The 22,321-nt window shown below is 42.4% G+C and overlaps 1 pseudogene across 1 annotated transcript; it reads left to right on the top strand.

The window, feature by feature from the left end:
- The first annotated feature begins 1,120 nt into the window (after positions 1–1,120).
- Positions 1,121–19,270, top strand: LOC144482690 (Ig heavy chain C region-like; annotated as a pseudogene). The gene is made up of 7 exons (XR_013495950.1): positions 1,121–1,235; positions 1,368–1,676; positions 2,847–2,915; positions 14,862–15,161; positions 16,134–16,445; positions 17,365–17,673; positions 18,166–19,270. The product of XR_013495950.1 is annotated as an Ig heavy chain C region-like (transcript).
- The last annotated feature ends 3,051 nt before the right edge of the window (positions 19,271–22,321 follow it).

Genomic DNA, 22,321 nt, shown 5'->3' on the forward strand with positions numbered 1-22,321 from the left:
TAGGATCTCCCCTCCATACCAGGCAACATCCTGGTAAACCTCCTCTGCACCCTCTCCAAAGCCTCCACATCCTTCCTGTAATGTGGGGACCAGAACTGCACACAGTACTCCAAGTGCGGCCGCACCAGAGTTGTGTACAGTTGCAACATAACGCTACGACTCCTAAATTCAATCCCCCTACCAATAAACGCCAAGACACCATATGCCTTTTTAACAACCTTATCTACTTGATCACTTCATTGCCTGATTCAATGGAAGATAAAACATTTATTCTTGTGATATTTGCAATGTGCCGCATAGCCCTGATATCCTGTGTTCGCAATACCAGCGAATGTTCGACAGCCGGTGGCCTACAGATTGAGCTGCAATTATTTAGATGCTGAAGGAGAACTTTCATGATCTCCGTGTCCGTTCCGATTCATTAAATTCTCTGTCAAAAGTCGATTTATTTTTATGTTTCACAATCAACTCAGTGTTTAATTCTCAGGAGGGCTGGATTCTTATTATTTTCAAAGGGTTGTCTTCGAGATTGGACAGTTTGACAAATATAAGGAGAAACATTGTATTGTGTGAGAGTTTCTTCTCATCTCCGAACCCAAATTGTACAGTGATAGCCATCCACACTGTAAATAGAATCACTTTGTTCATCCCCCACATTTAGTTACAGAAATCGATAACAATTCTTCTGATAAATGATGCTTTATTATTGTAATGTGACAGACCCGGAATTGTTGCAAAATAGACTGACGGTCTCCTTATTTTCCAAAAATGTTATTTCATCATTGTTAGAGTTGTGTTCTTGTCAGGGGCGTGGTAATAAAAGCACCATATTTACAATGGAATTAGTTTCTTTTTTAAATAAAGAGCTGATGAACTGCAATATCACCATCAGAAATAATGGAGACAATACATTGAACATATTCAGCCAAACAAATATCCCGACACAGATAAAATGCCCATTTTAATATTAACCTATTGTAAATCTCGGAGTCCATTCTGTTGGCGTGTGGAAGGTGGGACGTGGACCCAGTCGCCGCCTCCAGCAGGGAATCAACAGGCGGCGCCTGGAAAGCCGCCCCCTTCTGCCGGGTATTTAAATGACGCTCACTGGGACCGGAATCCAACAGTCCGGGAGCTGGTTTGTTCACTGAGTTCCTGACACAACCATTTCCCCCAATTTACCAGAAGGATGAGGTCGGCGATTTCTCTCAGTTTGTTGCTGACTTTCTTCTCCGGTGAGTAGTTTTTTTTAATTGTCCAAGTCCCTCATTGTTACTGTCTCAATGTTAGTCTATCTCTGGAATGGTCCAGAGTCAGCAACCATGTCACCAAGATTAATCCTCGGGTTTCCTGATCTATTTTTACAGGTGTCCAGTCGGAGGTTGTGTTGACTCAGCCAGAGGCAGAGACCGGGCGTCCCGGAGGCTCCCTGAAACTGACCTGTAAAACCAGCGGATTCGATCTTGGAGGCTACTACACGGGTTGGATCCGACAGGTTCCCGGGCAGGGCCTGGAGTGGCTGGTTAGCTACTATACTTCATCAAGCAACTATTACGCCTCCGGGATTCAGGGCCGATTTACTGCGTCCAAAGACCTTTCAAACAGCATCTTCGCTTTGGACATGACGAGCCTGAAGACCGAAGACACCGCCATCTATTACTGTGCAAGAGACCACAGCGAGAGGAACCAGGGATGGACCCGAACAAGAACAGCTCGAGAGGGAATTCAGCAACTTCCATCATAACCTGAAGGTCAGTATCTGTTTTAAATGTAATATCATCGACAGTGGTCAGAACCAAACCATAATCGTGTTTAAAAAGTAACAAAGAAAGCATTTAACAGTAAAATTTAACAAAGTCACCGATATAACGGGGTGAGCTTTTCACTGACTTTATATTTATTGTCGTTTCAGCAAGTACAGCACTATCGTTTTAATATTTCTGATAGATTGTGTTATATAAACAGTTGCCTACATTTTAAGTTAGAGCAGAACAAATGGTCCATTTGAAGTGAATATTGAGCGGCAGTACTGAACAGAGCAAGTGCAGTTTTTGTACGGGTGTCTGTCACTGTGATACAGCAGTGGGTCACTGTGCTGAACACAGCGACATCCTCATACAAAAACCTCAGAGAAAGACTTTGCTTAAATATGTGATCAGTGCCACTGCCGAATGCTAAACAAAGTGAGGATTCCAACAAAATAATATGTAGAAGCAGCATTGTTTTTTATAAGGTATAAAATACTTCAAATTTATTGTTATTGGTTTACATGCTGAATGTGCACAGAGAGTCTCAAAGTTTCTAATCCCCTTTATCAATCTCATGACCAGTAAAAATTGAAATATCTCACTGACTCACTCTTAAACGGGATGGAAACAGGCTTTTGAAATAGCAGTGGAATTAACCATCTGCATGATACAGTTAACAGTCTGCCGCAGTATTTGTCATGCTGTGTCTCACTGTGATAACTGGGTGGCACAGTAGTTACTGTCAATACAAAAACCCCTCAGTACCAATTGATTGAGGCTGGATCAGAGTCACTTGTAACTTCCAACTTTAATCACAGTACAGTATTATTTATGTCGAGCACTGACCACATGATAAGAATGAACATGGAAGATATGTGATAATTACTCAATTATCAGTTGGTGTTTTCAATAACATGTTCATGTGTTCCTCTGTGAAATATATAACATCAATGTCATTTATGAATGGAGAATGGTATCCAGAAATGCAATGATAATTTAATGAACATTAATTGACTGTTTTTCCTCTGGTTTGTGAATATTTAAAATAATGGTGGTTTTGTGTTTATTTTGTGCAGGGACGGTTATTGTATGACACAGCCCAGAGAATGTGACACTGTGACGAGTTCGACTACTGGGGACAAGGAACCATGGTGACGGTGACTGCAGGTAAGAACCATGCACTTATTGAGTAATTGGCTTTCATGTGTCTTTATTTTACATTTTTGTCGATACTCATAATCCATTTGTTTACTTAAATGGGGGTTTGGTGGATTCTGGATTGTGATTTTTTTACAATGTTTCCTGTGATTCTGCTGCAAAGGGCTTCTAGAATTATGCTGTTTCTTGACAATAGAGGCTGCTGAGCGATTCAATCCCTCGTTCTTGCGATGTTGTGTTTATCTGTTGAGGTTACTGTGTGGCTGGGTTACTTTAAAAGCCTGACGTCTGTTAAACAATTCAGCGTTTCTGCAATGTTTAATCTCGGTGACATCTAGTGGCTGCGGGTTGTACCATCAACTGCACAAGTGTTTGAAATCTAACCGAATATTTTTTTAAAGTTCTAAAATTTCTAGATTAATCCAGTGAACATGTTCCACTCACTAGCAGTGCTGGTGCTGCTATGCAATATTTCTGCTTATTATAAACATTAATTACTTTGGTGATGGGTGGATTGGCTGGAATTTATATTAAAAATTTCTGTCAATGTTACATTTGATTCTGTTGAAAGTGTTTGTAGAATTGAGCTGCTTCTGCAGGAAGCGGGGTTCAGACTCTCAGTGGTGCGTTTTTTCTGGTGAGATTATGTATCTGGGTGACTTTAAGTAAGTAAAATTTGTGACATAGTTTGGTGTTTCTGCATTGTTTAAACTCGGTGACACAGCTGTTACACGCTGCGGGTTTACAATTGCTTGACGCATGACTGCAGGCAGAAATCAGACAGGCTTTAGTGTGTTTGTATTTTTAAAATTTTAAGTGATAATTGCAGGTTAAAATAAACCACGGTTTACGCCGCTCGTTCAGAACATAGTTTGTCACGGCATTCACAATCTGAGGTACCTGCAATGTTTAATCTCGGTGGCATTTGATGGCTGGAGCTTTTACCATCCAAATGTTTAAATATGTTTGAAATATATTCCAATCTGAATAAAATGTGATAACGTTTCAATACTAATTTGTTGGGCATATTCCATCTCCTCGCAATGCTATTGTTATTATTCCAGATTTATGTTACCTTTAACAATTGGTTAAGAGCTGGTTTGCTAGATTCGATATTGAGATTTTCTTGCAATGTGACATTTGATTCTGTTCAATGGATAATTGAGCTGTTTCTCCATGAAACGGATTCATTCCCTCATTGATGTGTTTTGGTGTGTTTCCGTTGAGGAGATTCTGTGGTTTGGTCACTATGAATGTTTAAAATTTGTGAAATAGTTTGGCTTTGCTGCATTATTTCTGCATTGTTCAAACTCGGTGCCACTGAGCGGTTAGACGTTTTCTGGTTGAATGCAAACAATCTTTGAGTTTGAAAATCCTTGTAGGGAGAAAACGAGCAGGTTTTGGAAAAAAAACTAAAATAAAGATATTACAGCATTTTTATAAATTTTAACTAACGCTTACAAATTAAAATACATCATGACGTACAACGCTCATTCGGACACTACGTCGTTGCTGCAATCAAAAACTTCTCATTAACAAGTTTAATAGTAAAATTAATATAAATCAAACAATTATTAATCGGTAATATAACTCCATATTCACCAAAGATTACTTTGTATTGATATAATTTAGCAGTCATCCCCTTTAATAGTTCTGTTGTGCTTTTCACACAATTAACATGACCAGAAAAATTTCCAGACTGCAAATATTTTGTGACAATTCCAGAAATTATTTCAATGATAACATGCTGTTTCCACAGCAGCTCTCAGCTGAACACGATACTTGGCATTAGTCGTTATATCCCAGATTAAGTTCGCATTCACTGGAATACGAGTTTTGCAGAATAAGACGTTGCTTTTTGGCTATTTTTGTATCCGAATACTACATTTTTTTCCTGTGCAGTCGCAACCAGATTATTCCTTCCAAGTAATTTGTAATTGGATACCGAGATAATTAATTACTAATCTCATCTCAAAATTTGTGAAATGGTTTGGTGTTTCTCAATTGTTTCTGTATTGGTTCAACTCAGTGATACTGAACGGTTACACGTTTTCTGGCTAAATGAAAATAAAACTGCGTTTGAAAATTCTTGGAGGGGTAAAGTAAACAGGTTTCGGAAAAATAAAATAAATATATGTTAGGACTTTTATTCATGTTAACTGATGCTTACAGATTAAAATAAATCATGAATTACAATTCTTACTGTGTCACCGTATCTCTGTTAGGGACATTACACTACCCTGAATCTTTTATATTTGATGTGCTCATTTTCAGAAAAAATACATTTTTGCCCAGTTTTCGGGATTTGAGACAGACAGGGAGAGATAGTTAAAAGGCGAAGGGAGTTTTGAAATGAACATCAGGTTAATTTAAAATATGTATTGATTTTTTTGTTGTTGTAATTTGACCTTTGATCAATTAGAATCAAAGAGTTTGTATAAATTTGACAGAGTGAACAGAGTTTTCTGACAGGTGGAATTCGCTGACACTCAAGCAATTGTTCATATGATTGTGTTTGAATTGTAGTAAAGTGTCAACACAAACTGGCTAGAGATGGACAAGTTAATGCTTGAAATTCAAAAAGATTAATTTATGTAAAAATATTCTGATACTATAAAAATAATATTAGCTCTGCACTTAATAATAACATCATGTCTCCCATTACTGCTGAACTCAGGATAGAATTATGGGAAGAATAAATGACAGAATAGAAGAATTGATTATATCTGAACCTTATGTTTAATACTTGTTAAATATTATAATGAAGAAAAAGTCTGGACTTATATTCTGCATCGTGCTTTAGAGGATTTGAATCAATTGTCCTCTTTGTGTTTGCACTGTTTAATTCAGATTTTCTTTAATTAAACAATGTGTTCAGTAATTAAGTTATATGGATGGGCTAACTTTTTACATCTAGAATGCATTATTATTGATTTCAAACTGCCAGGCCGTTACAGCCTATACAAATTCAGAAGTATGCATTTTTAACACGTTTCTAGGTTATAATACGATATTTGTAGTAAAAGTGGAAAAGTAAAATATTACAATGTGATTGGATTTAAGTAAATGAATGACAGATTCTGAATGTTTCCATTCAGTAATTTGAAATTATTGTTTAACATTGTATAAGGTTTAATTGTAACCTAATTATTTAACAATGCTGGAGGTAGAAGCACGTTTTGAATGATTGAAAACTCATTTTATTACAGAGTTCAAATCAGCTGATAAGAGAACTAACTGGCAATTAACAATAACTTAAAATATAATATTGCTGCTGATTAATTTAAAACAAAAGAACTTGAATATTGTACAGGTGTGCAAAATACAATTAGTTTTAGAGAATATTTAATTGTATCGAAAATGAATTCAGAAACAAAACATTTCTTTACTCAGCTATGCTCAGCTCGATAAAGTATTTTGCCTTGATTATTTTGTTCATTAATTTAATTAAGAAATTAACTCGAATCAGATAATGATTTTCAATGTAAATGTTTCCTGATTTGTTTAATTCTGACTGTGTCACTGCATCTCTGTTAGGGACATTGAACTGTCCTGAACCTGTTATTTTTCATTGCTCATTTTCAGCAAAATTACATTTTTACATAGTTTTCGAGAAGTGAGACAGAGAAATAATTAAAAGTCGAAAGGAGTTCTGAAATGAATATCAGTTTAATTTAAAGTAGGTTATTGATTTTCTGTTGTTGTAAGTTGACCATTGATCAATTAGAATCCAACAATTTGAATGAAATTGACAGATTGAACAGATCTATCTGCTGGGCACTCGATTGTTGCACCGTTTGTGTCTGTTCTGTTTCTGTGCGCGTGGTCACTGTGTTGGCACCAAGAATCTGCCTGACTGGTTATAAACCTTTTGGTTCCTTCCCCTGTATTTCCGGGAGTGAAAATTGATTTATTTCTTCAATAAACTTGTATCTGTGAGAAACGTGACAGGTTGATCTGATGTTTGACTCGGAGTCTCAGAAATAAGATCCCTAAAGCACACTGTGACCGTTAGAGAGAGCAGAAACGTCAGGCTGCAGAGAGAGATTTGGTTGATTCTTAACCAGTGATATACCGGCTTTGGGAACTTTGGATGAGCAAATGCAAAGGGAGATTTACTATATTGTACTGTATACTATAGCGGTCCCTGACCTGTTTAGTCGAACAGTTACAGGGTCAAATTCGTTTGCATCTTATTCTTAATTTCTAAAGGCAATTTAGAGTCGCTTGCAAAGCAAGAATTTTAAATATGTCCCTACATAATTGTTCCTTGGGAAAGAATTGATATTAAGTATCCTTGAATAACTGCAGTGCATATGCTGCAGGCGTCCGCCGTGCTGATGGGCAGGAAGTTCCAGGATTTTGACCCAGCGACTGTGAAGGAACTGAGATATTGTTTCAAGTCAAGATGGTGTGTGTCTTGTCGGGGAGCTTGCAGGTGATAGTGTTCATATGTGGCTTCTGCCCTTGTCCCGTTAGGCTGTAAAGGCAGTGGGTTTGGACAGTGCTTTCTATGGAGTCTTGGTGAGTTGCTGCAGTGCATCTTGTATATTATACACTGCTGTAACTGCTTGTTAGTGATAGAGAGAGTGAATAGGGTGACTGAGGGGGTTGGGTAATCTTGTGGGTGGCTTTGTCCTGGATTGTGTCAAATTCCTTGAGTTTTTACAAGTTTCGCTCATTGAGGAAAGAGGAAATTATTCAATTGTGAACTGACTTGTGAAAGATTTAAATGTTTTTCCAACCCTTGGCCCGCGCTCCGTATTGTGCTCACTTGTCACTCCCATTTACTGTGTGAGTGGGTGAGTGTGTATGTGAAGTGAGGGTGTTTTTCCAGACTGAATCAGCCAGAGAGAGACTTACACACATCACACACTCTCACACACATAAATACACACATACACATTCTCATAGTCTCTCACACATGCACACATATATATTCACACTTACTTTGTCTCTCATCCGATCTCTCTCACACACCCATACACATTCTCTCTCACGTTCTACATACATTCTCTCAAATACAAATACACACATACTCTCGCTCTCTCATACCACCATACACAAAAGCACTCACACGCACACCCCCGACACACATTCTCTCTTACACACAGACACACACTCTCACATAAGCACAGTCTCACACTCTCACATGCACTCTCTCTCCCACACTCTGTCACACACGCTCAAGCTGTCTCACATTTATTCACACACGCTCTCTCACAATTCCTCTTGCGCACGCATCTCTCTCTCTCACTCACACATACACACACGCATATATTTCTAAAGCTCTTGCACACACTATCTCACACCTGTACATTCTTGCTCTCACACACTGGCTCTCTCATAAACACACTCTCTCACAAACATAGACCCACGCACACACTCGGACACACACTCTTACACACAGACACAGTCTCTCACATAAGCACAGTCTCGCGCACACATTCTCCCTCACACACACACACACATACACACACACACACACACACACATGCACTATCCCTCTCACATTCCCTCTTCCGTGCTCTCACTCCGTCTCACACACATTCCCATGCTCTCTCTCTCTCATACGGACACTTGCACACGCATTCTCTCACACAGGTACGTTTTTATCTCTCTTTCACCCGCTCACTCCCTTACACATTATCTCACACACGCACAATCTTGCTCTCAAACACTGTATCTCACAAACACCCTCTCTCTCTCACACGCACACAGTCTCTCCGTCTCTCACACACGAACACACATGTATACACAATGTATCTCTCTTAAACACTCCACCTATCACAGACACATGTCCTCTCAACCGTTATTTCACTCACACACACTCACGCATCCATTCTGCATCATTTTCACAGTTTTTCTCACTCACACACACTCTCCCCGCCCCTCCACACACACACACGCACACACATATACTTTGAAGAACAGAAAAATACTCTCACACACATAAAAAATAACTCTTCAAACACACACACACTCTCTCGCACACACGCATTCTCTATCTCACATATCCTTTCTCTCACGCACACTCTCTCTTCTTGTACACACAGACCACTTTCTCAAACACGTGCAAAACACTCATGTGTCTGACACACTCTCACACACATAAACCAACACAACGTCTCTCTCTCTCACAAAAATTCTCTCTCTCTGTCTCACACACGCACACACACACACACACACTCAAACACATCGCTTCTATCACCCACACACATTGCACATATCGTTCTCACTCACACGCCATCCCATGCACACTTTCACACACTCATGAACATATTATTTTGCTTTCCAATAGGCACTCCCTCTCACACATACTGTCTTTCACATGAACACAACACTCTCTCCCACACACACACACCCTCCCTCAAGCACACACACTCACTTTCATAGACACCCTGTATCTCATATAGACACACTTCTTTTCACATAAACACACACTCAATCACACACCGAAGTACTCTCTCACACAGACTGCCCACACACACACTTTCAAGAAGAGACACACTCTCACACACAAAGAATAACTTTTCAAACACACATTCTCTCTCTCACACACACACGTTATCTCACACACCCTTTCTCTCACACACACTCTCCCCTCTTGCACACACAGCCCACTGTCTCACACACGTGCAAACGCAGTCTATCACACACAGGCACCCTCACACATACATTCACCCTCTATCTCTCTCACACAGCCAAACACCCTCTCCACTTTCCATCTCACATACGTCAGAGTAATTGTCCTTGACATCATAAATTGAAGCATAGGATCCTCCAGTGCAGAAGGGGCCAATCAGCCCATTGAGTCTGCACCAACAGCAGTCCCACCAAAGCCCTATCCCCATAACCACATGTATTTACCCTAACTAGTCCCTCTGACACTACGGGGCAATTTAGCACGGCCAATCCAACGAACCCGCACATGTTTGGACTGTGGGGGGGAAACAGGAGCACCCGTAGGAAACCCAAGCAGACACGGGGTGAACTTGCAAACTCCACACAGACAGTGAGCCAAGTCGGGAATCGAACTGTGAGGCAGCAGTGCTAATCACCGTGCCACCGCCCACCCCCCCCAACCCCCGCTAGCATTTGAATGAGGGTGGGATCGAGGAGCCCGAGTAAAACTCAAGTCAATAAGAATCGGCGGGAAATTCTTCTCTGTTCGGAGTCATACTTAGCACAAAGCAAGATGGTGTTGGTTATAGAACATAGAAAGCCACAGCACAAACAGGCCCTTCGGCCCACAAGTTGCGCCGATCACATCCCCACCTCTAGGCCTATCTATAGCCCTCAATCCCATTAAATCCCATGTACTCATCCAGAAGTCTCTTAAAAGACCCCAACGAGTTTGCCTCCACCACCACCGACGTCAGCCGATTCCACTCACCCACCACCCTCTGAGTGAAAAACTTACCCCTGACATCCCCCCTGTACCTACCCCCCAGCACCTTAAACCTGTGTCCTCTCGTAGCAACCATTTCAGCCCTTGGAAATAGCCTCTGAGAGTCCACCCTATCCAGACCCCTCAACATCTTGTAAACCTCTATCAGGTCACCTCTCATCCTTCGTCTCTCCAGGGAGAAGAGACCAAGCTCCCTCAACCTATCCTCATAAGGCATGCCCCCCAATCCAGGCAACATCCTTGTAAATCTCCTCTGCACCCTTTCAATGGCTTCAACATCTTTCCTGTAATGAGGTGACCAGAACTGCGCGCAGTACTCCAAGTGGGGTCTAACCAGGGTCCTATAAAGCTGCAGCATTATCTCCCGACTCCTAAACTCAATCCCTCGATTAATGAAGGCTAGTACGCCATACGCCTTCTTGACCGCATCCTCCACCTGCGAGGCCGATTTAAGAGTCCTATGGACCCGGACCCCAAGGTCCCTCTGATCCTCTACACTGCTAAGAATGGTACCCTTCATTTTATACTGCTGCTCCATCCCATTGGATCTGCCAAAATGGATCACCACACACTTATCCGGGTTGAAGTCCATCTGCCACTTCTCCGCCCAGTCCTGCATTCTATCTATGTCTCGCTGCAACTTCTGACATCCCTCCAAACTATCCACAACACCACCTACCTTGGTGTCGTCAGCAAACTTACCAACCCATCCCTCCACTTCCTCATCCAGGTCATTTATGAAAATGACAAACAGCAAGGGTTGTTGGAGGTCAAACATCTAAGTTCAGATTTCACTGCAAAAGTTCGGCAGGGGATTGTTCTGGGACCAACAATCTTCTACTGCTTCACCAAAGACATTCCATCCAACATGAGGTCAGAAGTAGAGATTTCCATGTGTTACACCGGACACAAAGACGCAATAAGTAAGAAGGGACTTGGCTGAGACCAAGGCCGCCTGGCTCCCCAATACTGGTGTAAACCTGCTGTTTGATTCCTGTGCGACCCATTCTGGTTGCGCTGTCAGCTTCCCTTCCAGCTCCCTCAGTCTGTCTATTTATTAACTGATACGCGTTTCTTAAAGAAAGGCACCGACATTAAAGCAGCTGCCCGGTGATCTACACTGCTGTCTGACTTTACACAGCCCTGTTACAGAAAGCTGATCAATGTAGACAATCGGGAAAAGATCGATGGAGAGGAAGAGGAGGAGGTGGCCCACTGACTCTCTCACCCCCGCCCACACTTCCTCACTCACCCTCAATCTCTCATCCTCACTCAAAGAACTTCACTCACTCACCTTCACTTACCCAACTTCCCTCGCTGACACACTCTCACTCACTCATCCCCACTCACTCATCCCCACTCACTCATCCCCACTCACTCATCCCCGCTCACTCATCCCCGCTCACTCATCCCCGCTCACTCATCCCCGCTCACTCTCCCTTGCTCACTCATCCAACCTCACACACTCACCCTCACACACTCACCCTCACGCACTCACCCTCACACACTCACCCTCACACACTCACCCTCACACACTCACCTTCACACACTCAACCTCACACACTGAGCATCACACACTCAACCTCACACACTCAACCTCACACACTCTACCTCACATAGTCACCCTCACACACACCCTCAGAAACTCACTGATCCTCATTCACCCTGAGTCACTCACCCTCACACCCTCACTCACTCACAATCACTCACAAACATTCGCTCACTCACTCTCACCCATCCTCACTCACTCACCCACACTCACTCACACACCCTCACTCAACCTCACTCATTCAACCTCAATCACACATCCTGAATCACTCATCCTCACACCCTCACTTACTCACTCACATTCAGTCACCCTCATTCACTCACTCTCACACCCTCACTCACGCACCCGCATTCATTCACTCACACTCACTCACCCTCAGATACCCTCATTTACTCACCCTCATTCACGCACTGTCACTCAGCCACCCACACTCACACACCATCACACACTCAACCTCACTCACTAACCCTCAGTCACTCACCAACACTCATACTCACCCTCATTCGCTCACCCTACTTACCCACCCTCACTCACCCAGTCTCACTCACTCTCACTCACTCACCGCACTTACCCACCCTCACTCATCCAGTCTCACTCACTCCACTCACCCTCACTCACTCTCCCCACTTACCCACCCTCACTCACCTAGACTCACCCCCACACACTCAAGCTCAATCACCCTCTCTCTTTCACTTACGCCACCTGACCCATTCAAACTCACTCAGACTCACGCACCTACATTCACTCACACACCCTCACGTACTCACCATCACTCAACTTCACCCACCCTAACTCACAGATCCTCAATCACTCAACCTCACTCAAACACCTTCACTCACTCATCCTCACTCACCCACCCCATCCGCATTCAATCTCCCTCACAGTCTCACACACCACCCCCAATAACACACCCTGACTTACTCACTCTCTCACCCTCATTTACTAAGTCATATTCATTCCCTCACCCTCATTCACTCGCTCTCACTCACCCACCTTCGCTAACCTTCATGCATCCTCACTCACTCACCCTCATTCATTCATTCTCGCTCACCAACATTCACTCACACACTTTCACTCACCCATTCAGCCACCGTCACTCACACACCCCCTCTCGCACACACCCTCATTTACTAACGCCCTCTCACCCTCACCCACACTTACTCACTCACCCTCAATCACTCATCCTCACTCAAAGAACTTCATTCACTCACCCTCACTTATCCACTCTCTGTCACTCACACACCATCACTCATCCACTCTCACTCCTTCACTCACTCATCCTCACGCACTCACATTCTCTCACTCACCCTCACTAAACCTGTGTGTGGAGGTCTGCAACGAGAGAGAAGAACGATCTCAAGCGGCAGTTTGGTGTTCAAATGTGGGAGCTGCCCTGCGAATGTGGAGAGCTGAGGGAAATCCCTGGGGGCTCAGGGCCAAGGACAATGGCAAAGAGCGGGGGAGAACAGGAGGCGTGGTAAAGGGCAGAGAGCAGGGGGGGGGAGGGGGGAGGGCAGAGAGCAGAGGCGGGGGGGGGAAGGAGGGGTGGGGAGGAGGGCAGAGAGCCCGGAGAAAGGGCAGGGAGCCAGGTGAAAGGCAAAGAACCAGGGGAAAGGGCAGAGGGACCAGGGAAAGGGGAGAGAGCCAGGAATAAGGGCAGGGAAGCCGGGGAAACGACAGGGAGCCGAGGAATAGTGAAAGAGAGCCCAGGGGAAAGGGCAGAGATTCAGGGAGAAAGGCAGAGAGTCAGGGGGAAAGGGCAGAGAGCCGGGGTAACGGTCAGAGAGCCAAGGGAAAGGGGAAAGTGGATAGGGAGCAGGGAAACCGGGCAGAGAGCCGGGGGAAAGTGTAGGGAGCCGAGGGAAAGGGCAGATAGCCGGGGGAGAGGGCACAGAGCTGGAGGGAAGTGTAGAGAGCCAGGTGGAAGTGCGGAGAGCCGGGTGAAAGGGGTAAAGAGCCACAGGGAATAGCAGAGAGCCAGGGGAAAGGGCAGAGAATCGGGGGAAATGGGCAGAGAGTGGGTGATCGACGGGCGGAGTGAGGATGTGCAAAATAGAGCGAGCACCACAACCAGATCATCTGTAATCTCAGTGAATAATGGAGGAGACTTCAGGGCCCGAATGGCCAACTCTTGCTATTAATGTATGACCCTTCAATTAGTCAATGTTGCAATTATTTGAATTTGTAATCACATTTAGAGTTTCCTGGTCATTCAGTAAGTATTCATTCCGAAGGTAGTTTTGAAGCAAAGTCACTAATCTTCGTTTTGTGGAGTGAGAGGCAGTGAGTTGGAGAGAGGAAGGGACATCAGTTAGTTTGTACATGGGCAATATCCAAAACTACAATGTGGATATGCCGACGCCAGGTTGGGGTGGGCACAGTAAGGAGTCTCACAACACCAGGTTAAAGTACAACAGGCTTATTTGGAATCGTGAGCTTTTGGAGCTCTTTCATCAGGTGAGTGGCTGATATGAATGAAGAGACAACTTCTTCATCACAAAGTGCTGTTGTTTGAGAAATAGCGAGTGCCTGAAGTAATGGAGAAACTCTTTACACTTCTCTGTTAATCTAATGAATGGTATGTCATTACAATGACATCAAAATGTTTTTGTCTTTCCAATCTGATAGAGGTCGAGACAGTGATGTGAGTTTCTACAAAGATGGCGATTCTCAAATGATAGGAGTAACAGAAGCTGAAAGTGTATGTAGGTCTTAATCGGGAAATATTAAGTTAAGTTCATAATTCTAGACAAATCGTGATGTAGAAACATAGAAAATAGAAGCAGCAGTAGGCCATTCGGCCCTTTGACCCTGCTCTACCATTCACTTTGATCACAGCTCATCAATATCCTGACCCCGTCTACTACCCATATCCATTGATCCCTTTAGCCCCAAGAGCTATACCTAATATAGAAACTTACTTGTATAAATATGTTTGACTAATTAATAAACGCAGGTAAGAGTCTAACTTGTTGAATCGACTATTCCTTCCCAGTGACACCGTCTCTGCCCAATCTGTACAGCCTGATCTCCTCCTGTCAGCAACACAACACCGGCGGCTCCGTCACCTATGGCTGTTTGGCGATGGACTACTCCCCAGAAATCACCAGTCTCACCTGGAAGAAAAATGGACAGCTGATCACCACTGGATTTAAGACTTACCCATCAGTGAGAAACACGAAGGGAACCTACACCCTGAGCAGCCAGTTAACCATCACCCAGTCAAAGGGAGAGTGCAGCAAAATCGACTGTGAGGTTCGACACAGCGGCTCAGTCAAGAGCATTGAAATGCAATGTAAGTGTTGTGGAACCTGGGCAAGACAGGGGCGCTCTGATTGAACTCTATAAGGCTTCAGTTATAACTGATCTGTAGCATTCTGAAAAATTGAATTATGCAAAATCCAGGTAAGTGTCTACTGACTGAAAAGTTGCTCAGAATCAAAGAACAACAGAAATGATACTGTGCAGAATGAGGCCATTTAGCCCATCATGTCTGTGCTGGTCAAAAGGGAGAACAAATAAACTAGCCAGACAAGTTAAGTCTATTTTCCAGCCCTTGCTCCGTAGCATTGCAGCTTAAAGCAATTGAGATGCAGACCCAGATACCTTTTAAATGACCATGCTCCCTGGTAATTGAGCCCTCCACTTGGGGAATGAATTATTTCTGCCTACGTCCCTTATTTTTTTGTGAACCACAATTATGTCACGCCTCAGCCTCCTCTTTTCCTAAAGAGAACAACCCCTGCCTATCCAATCTCGCCTCATGGCTGCAATTTTCAGGCCCTGGCAACATTCTTGTAAACCTCATCTCTCGCCAGAGTCATTACTTTATTCCTGCAATGTGGTGACCAGAACTGTACAGCAAACTCGAAACGTGGCCTAACTAGGTTTTATGCATCTCCATCATTGCATCACTGTTTTTGCATTCAATATCTCACATAATAGAGAAACTAATCCGATATGCTTTCTTGATCAACTTTTCCAGCTGCCCTACCATCTACAAGGACCTGTGGACGTGCACTCTAAGGTCTTGCATTTCCTCAATCCCACTTAACATTCCAGTTTATTGCCTTGCTTTGTTTTCCCTCCCCAAATGCATTGTATGGCACTTTTGACCGTTGAATTCCATTCGCCATTTCCCTGCCAATTCAACCAAACCATGGATATAATTCTCAAATCGGCAGCTATTTTGCTCAAATAAAAGAACTAATTTATAATTAATGTCAATTGAATCTTCAAGTAACGTCTGAACATTTGTTTGTTGAAGGCCCAATCGTTATCACCCCAACCGTTATCCTCACCGTGAGTTCCAGTGAAGAAATCACCACCAGAAAATTTGCAATCATCGTCTGTTCAATCATCGATTTCCAGCCAAAGTCAATGACGGTGAAGTGGCTGAAGAATGGACAACCCATGGATTCAGGAATTGTCACCTCTCCCGCCTATGAGGTGAACAGGAACTTCTCGGCCAGCAGTCGGCTGACAGTCTCCGCTCAGGAATGGATCAGCAAAGCGGTCTATACCTGCCAGGTCACTCATCAAGAATTCACTCAGAGTCAGAACATCAGCGGATCTCTGGGTAAGAGACTCAAACCGAGGATAAAATAAAATATACCATTCCGATGTTAATCGGAATTAGGGGTCTATTAAAGTTAGTACAAAGCACAGAACAACTTCTAATTTGCTGTCATGTGGTTTGCTGCATTAGGACAGTGCCCCATTCAGAATTTCATCACAACAGCAATTTTTGTTATTCCTTCATGAGATGTGCATTTATTTCCCATCCCTGAGGGCACTTAAGTGTCAACCACGTTGCTGTGGACCTGGAGTCACATGCATGCCAGGCCAGATAAAGACAGCAGATTTACTTTTTTAAAGGGCATTCGTGAACCAGGTGGGCTTTTACAACAACGGCTTCATGATGATCATTTGACTTTTAATTATAGATTTTTATTGAATTCAAATTTCACCATTTGCAGTGGTGAGATTCGAATCCGTGTCTCTTCAATTAGAGTCTTGTACTCGGTCTCTTGGATTACAAGTCCATTGACAATACCACTGCCTCCCCTTGAAAGAGTGTTTCTATTTTGAAGTAACATAGTGAGCGAGGCGGCCTTGATGTCAGCTTTTTTCCTGAGACGGCTGGTAAGATTTGGAGAAACAGTTGGTGTTGGACTGTTTCACAGGTCAAAGCGGAGGGGTTAAATGTTGGAAAGTGCATTCACCCTAATAATAAATCAATGACAAGTGCTGTGTTCCTGAGTAGGGGCATGGTTTGGAATGCTGCAATGCTGATTCATGAGAATGATACCGCTGCTAAAATATTTTAATAAAGAGAATAATTTCACAGAACAAGCTGGTTTTCCATCGTCTATAGAAGTTTAAAGGCGATACTTAGAGGTTGATATCTCGAAGGCGACTTTTTCTCCTTCAGGCTGAATATTACTGTCCTGCTTCTGAAGAGGGAACTTGGGTTGATTTTCATTTGTCATTCACAGGTCCTTGCCAGTGCCATGATTCCACAGTGACGATACAGCCACCACCAATAGAACAGGTCTTACTGGAGGCAACAGTGACCTTAACCTGCATCATTTCTAATGCTCCTTATGGAGTCAATGTGTCCTGGATCCGAGACAGGAAGTATTTGAAATCAGAGATTGCCGAAAAGCCAGGAGCGGATCCTGACAGCGTGGTCAACAAATTAAACATCTCGACAGAAGCCTGGCTGAGTGCGGCTGTGTTTCACTGCGTGGTGAGCCATCAGGATCTACCGACTCCTTTAAGAAAATCCATCCACAAGGAAACAGGTGAGCTGAGAGATTGAAGCAATAAATGTGTCACTGTGTCTATTTCCAGTGTAAGTGTACTGGTCAATATTCAGTATTCAGTGCATTAATGGTGTCCCGAGTGGAAACTCCACTAACTAAAGACTCTGGCTGCAGATAGTTTTACGGGGATATTTGATGTGTTGATGAATGAAAAGTGAACTGAAGGCGATGTTATTGGATTTAGATCGAATAAGGAGGGAGGAGCCTGATGTGGAGCATGAAAACCAATAAAAAAAGCAGATCAGTTGGGCCGAAGAGCCTGATTCAGTGCTGTAAACTTTCTGAAACTTTCCAGTCCATCCCGCTGAGTTATTTGAGAAAACAATTGCGTTCACCTCTCCTCCAAGCTGGAAGTCAAAAATGGAAACATTTAAAATCGAAAGCGAAGCACATTTTTCTGATACCCAGCCAGCAGTTTCATTGTCTCCAGAATCCTCCAGTTTATTGACATCTATTGTACTTTTTCTGCAGATCCAAATCCGCGGGAACCGTTCGTCTCTGTCCTCCTGCCCTCGGCAGAAGAAGTCTCCGCCCAGAGATTCGTCTCCCTCAGCTGCTTAGTGAGACGTTTCTCCCCGCGAGAGATCTTCGTCAAATGGACTGTCAACGACAAGCCGGTGAATCCTGGGAACTACAGGAACACCGAGGTGGTCGCGGAGAACGGCAATAGCTCCTTCTTCATGTACAGCCTGTTATCCATTGCAGCAGAGGAATGGTCCAGCGGTGCTTCTTACTCCTGTGTGGTGGGACATGAAGCCATCCCCTTGAAGATCATCAACAGAACAGTTGACAAATCCAGCGGTAAACCCAGTTTTGTGAACATTTCCCTTGCACTGATGGACACCGTTAATTCATGTCAATGAGAATCACTCGGTTACATTAAAAACTTCAATAAAAAGAATAAAATCTTTTTCCTCTAACGATAAATGAAATATCCAAACGCCTAATTGATTGTTTTTCAGTTTTACTTCCATTAGATATCTTTGGTTTGAGTCAGATATTTTCAGGTCTCAGGCCCAAGTCTTGTTGAACCAGTGCGCCCAGCTCAGATACACCCTGTGTTCGAGACAGAGTAGAGCACATTCATTACAGGATTCTGCAAAATATCTTCACCGACGTTCCTCCCTGAGGAAAAATCCGACAATTTGAACATTTCTAACAAACGAACACAACATTTAGATCTCGGTGTTCCTGCTTCTCTCGTTGTCCATGCCTTTACGCATTGATGTCATATTTAAGCTGCTGCACCACACCCACTGGGAACTGGAGTGAGGGTCACACAGAAACATGGAGCAATAATCCCCCCATCAGAGAGAGGGAGAATGAAATTGTGAACATACCGGATTCCTACTCACCCAACAAAGAGAGGGGAGGAGCAGTAGCTAACCCATGTACCACCACTTCCTCAATGAAAAGAGGAGGAATGGCCTTATTTAATCCACTCACCTCCACCTCCTCAGTGGTTAGAACCATCAGGGACATTGCTTCACCAGGTTGAGAGAGGGAAACTATGAGCTCACTCACCTCACTCTCCCCAAGTAGCGTGTTTGGAAGGGAACGGCTCTCTACTATAAGGACTCAGTTGTCAACAGTGCAAATTAGCTTCCGTTTACTTGCTGCAGATTTTGAAGTATCATTATCATTATCAAAGTGTCATTGAAGTATATAATACACATATACTTATATATATATATATAATATATGTATATATGTGTGTACTTATATACATATATACTTATGCAACATAATTTAAAAATGTTGCAACACTCTTGTTCCTGTTAATCATGTGCTGGCATTGATTTCCCAGAATACAAATTTAAACAAATAATAGAATCCTCCCCGGTTTTCACTGTTCTGTCACTGAGGTTTCTGAGATGCATCAATGAATTATTTCATTCGCTCTCCTGATATCACCGTGCCACTCACATAAAAGAAATTTATACAGCAAACACTGAAAATGTGCTCCATTATTCATATTGTTTGGATCATGTTCAGTTAATGATTACCGGTGAAACTTGAAGCAACAGTTAAAAAATACACACACTGACAATACCGCACAAAACTGTCACAATTATAAATACACACATAGGCGCACACACACACAGACACACACACACACATCGACACAAATGCACAAATACACGCACAAATACACATACTCACAAATATGCACACAAATGCAGAAAGACACATGTAAATACACTCACACAAATGCATGCACATATACAGAAATACGGACAGGCGCATTCAAATACAGACATAGAAGCACTCACACACAGCACATACACATGCACAGAACACACAGATACATGCATACACACAGATACACTTTCACACACCATAGGTACATGCAATACTTGCACAAACGAACACACATGCAGAGAAACAAGAATGCGCACACAAATTCACTCATGGACAACGCAGGCACAAACAAAAATACACACACAAATACACACAGACACAAATACACCCACACAAAAATACACCCATACATAAATACATCCGTACACAAATATACATAGGTACACACACACATTCTCTCTCTCTCTCTCTCTCTCTCTCTCACACACACACACACACACACACACACACGGATACATAGACTCGCGCTTGTACAAACAGGCACTAAAACAACAACATACGTAGATAATCAAATATGTACAAACGCACACATATACACATAAAACACACAAGTACATACACATTCACATACGTGAGTAGGTACACAGACCCAAACACAAACACATACATTCAGAGACACAATACAGACAGATACACACGCATGCAGACCCAGATAAATAGACAAGCACATACATCATCTCAAATAAATACATATATTAGCACACATTCACGCTGACAGGAGTATCGATATAAAGACGCACAATGTTATACACATTAACAAACATACATGGAAATATATATAAACAAATTAGCAGACTGCATATAGATGAACAGACTGCAAAACTTTTACACGCAAACATGTAGACGCAAACATTAACATGCTCATACAGAACAGAACACCATCGCACACATTACTACACATCGAAACACAAACATACATCAACACACCGTTATAAAGAACTATCAACACGTACATACATGTACTGACCTGTTAACAGACATACACACAGACACACGGAGAGACAGAAAGGGAAACAAACATTACTAGAGTGACAGAAATTAACACATAGCAAGAGGCATAAACACACGTGCGCCCATTAAGAATGGCGTTAAGAAATATTCATAGACTTCACACAATAATAGAATCATACATACACAATGACACAAGAATAAAATATACACACAGATGCAGACACACAACTTCACAAATCAACAACCATAGGCAAATGAACACGTACATTAACACTCTTGCACACATATTAACTCAAAGCTAAAGAATAATGCAGACCAGGAGATGCTCATGCACACGCACACAAACGCATGATCTTAAATACAAACGGTAGGCAAATGATGAATGTAAAATTTAAGGGTGATTTTTTAATGCACATATCCACAGATTAACTCTCCAAATGTACAATGAACAGACAAACACATTGAGAAGCTGAATTAAGCTCATGATCTATTTCCACCATAAAGAAGCACAGATCGGAAATTACATCCCAAGTCTTAAACAACAACATTTACAGTTTATAGATCAGTAACCATCTGTGAAAACAATCATTGATCAGTGAACGTTCCTCGATATCAGTCATAACATTCTTCAATAAGGGATAGTGGCAAATAGTTCAAAAATGAACTGATACTCAATTAAACATCTTCAGTGTTTTCTGACATGGACTGTCCAAGGAATATCAATAAAGATCAGGTGTGAAAATAGTTACGGAGATCGGTTACTGAGTGTCCTGAATTTAACAGTAGATACACATTGAAAATTAAATTCGAGATTAAATGAACAGCTTAAAAAGGAGAACGGGGCACATAAAAATAACAATAAGATCACCTGGATAAATAAAGTAATCTAATTTCAGTTCCTGGTCTCCGTCCCCTAGACTCCACCGACCGCGTCTGGATTGACGACAATGACGATGATAACAGCAACATCTGGACAACCGCTTCTACATTCATCGTGCTGTTCTTCCTGAGCATTTTCTACAGCACTGCCGTCACTCTGGTGAAGGTGAGATGATTCAATTCACTCACATTTCAAATTGGCAGAATGGATTTGAAAAAAATTCTCAATGTTTCGCTGATTAAAAACTCTAACATTAATGTCCCGCATCATCAACATCTGCTTCATTATTGTATCTTTCTTTTACAGATCAAATGATGGGTTGAATTTTGGAAGCTGCAGATTTCCTGCAGCTGATTATCAAGATCTCTGTATGGATCAAATACAATATCTGCTCTCGGTGACTCTATCAGTAAAATTCTCTCAGTTTATCATTCTGAATCTGTAACTGAGGCAATTATAGACGTGAATTCAGTTTTCAGTGTGAAATGTACGAGGCATTTTTTGTTATAATGTAATTGTGATTAATAGTTTCCCCGTAGTTTAAAGATCATGTATAAATAAGAAACTTTTCTCATTCCTTATTCACATTTGATAATTCCTCTTTCTATTAAGATCCTGTTTTCTCTTTCTGGTGTATGTAACAGATGTACAGAT

This window comes from Mustelus asterias, unplaced genomic scaffold, assembly GCF_964213995.1.
Source record: "Mustelus asterias unplaced genomic scaffold, sMusAst1.hap1.1 HAP1_SCAFFOLD_42, whole genome shotgun sequence".
NCBI classification, from domain to species: domain Eukaryota; kingdom Metazoa; phylum Chordata; class Chondrichthyes; order Carcharhiniformes; family Triakidae; genus Mustelus; species Mustelus asterias.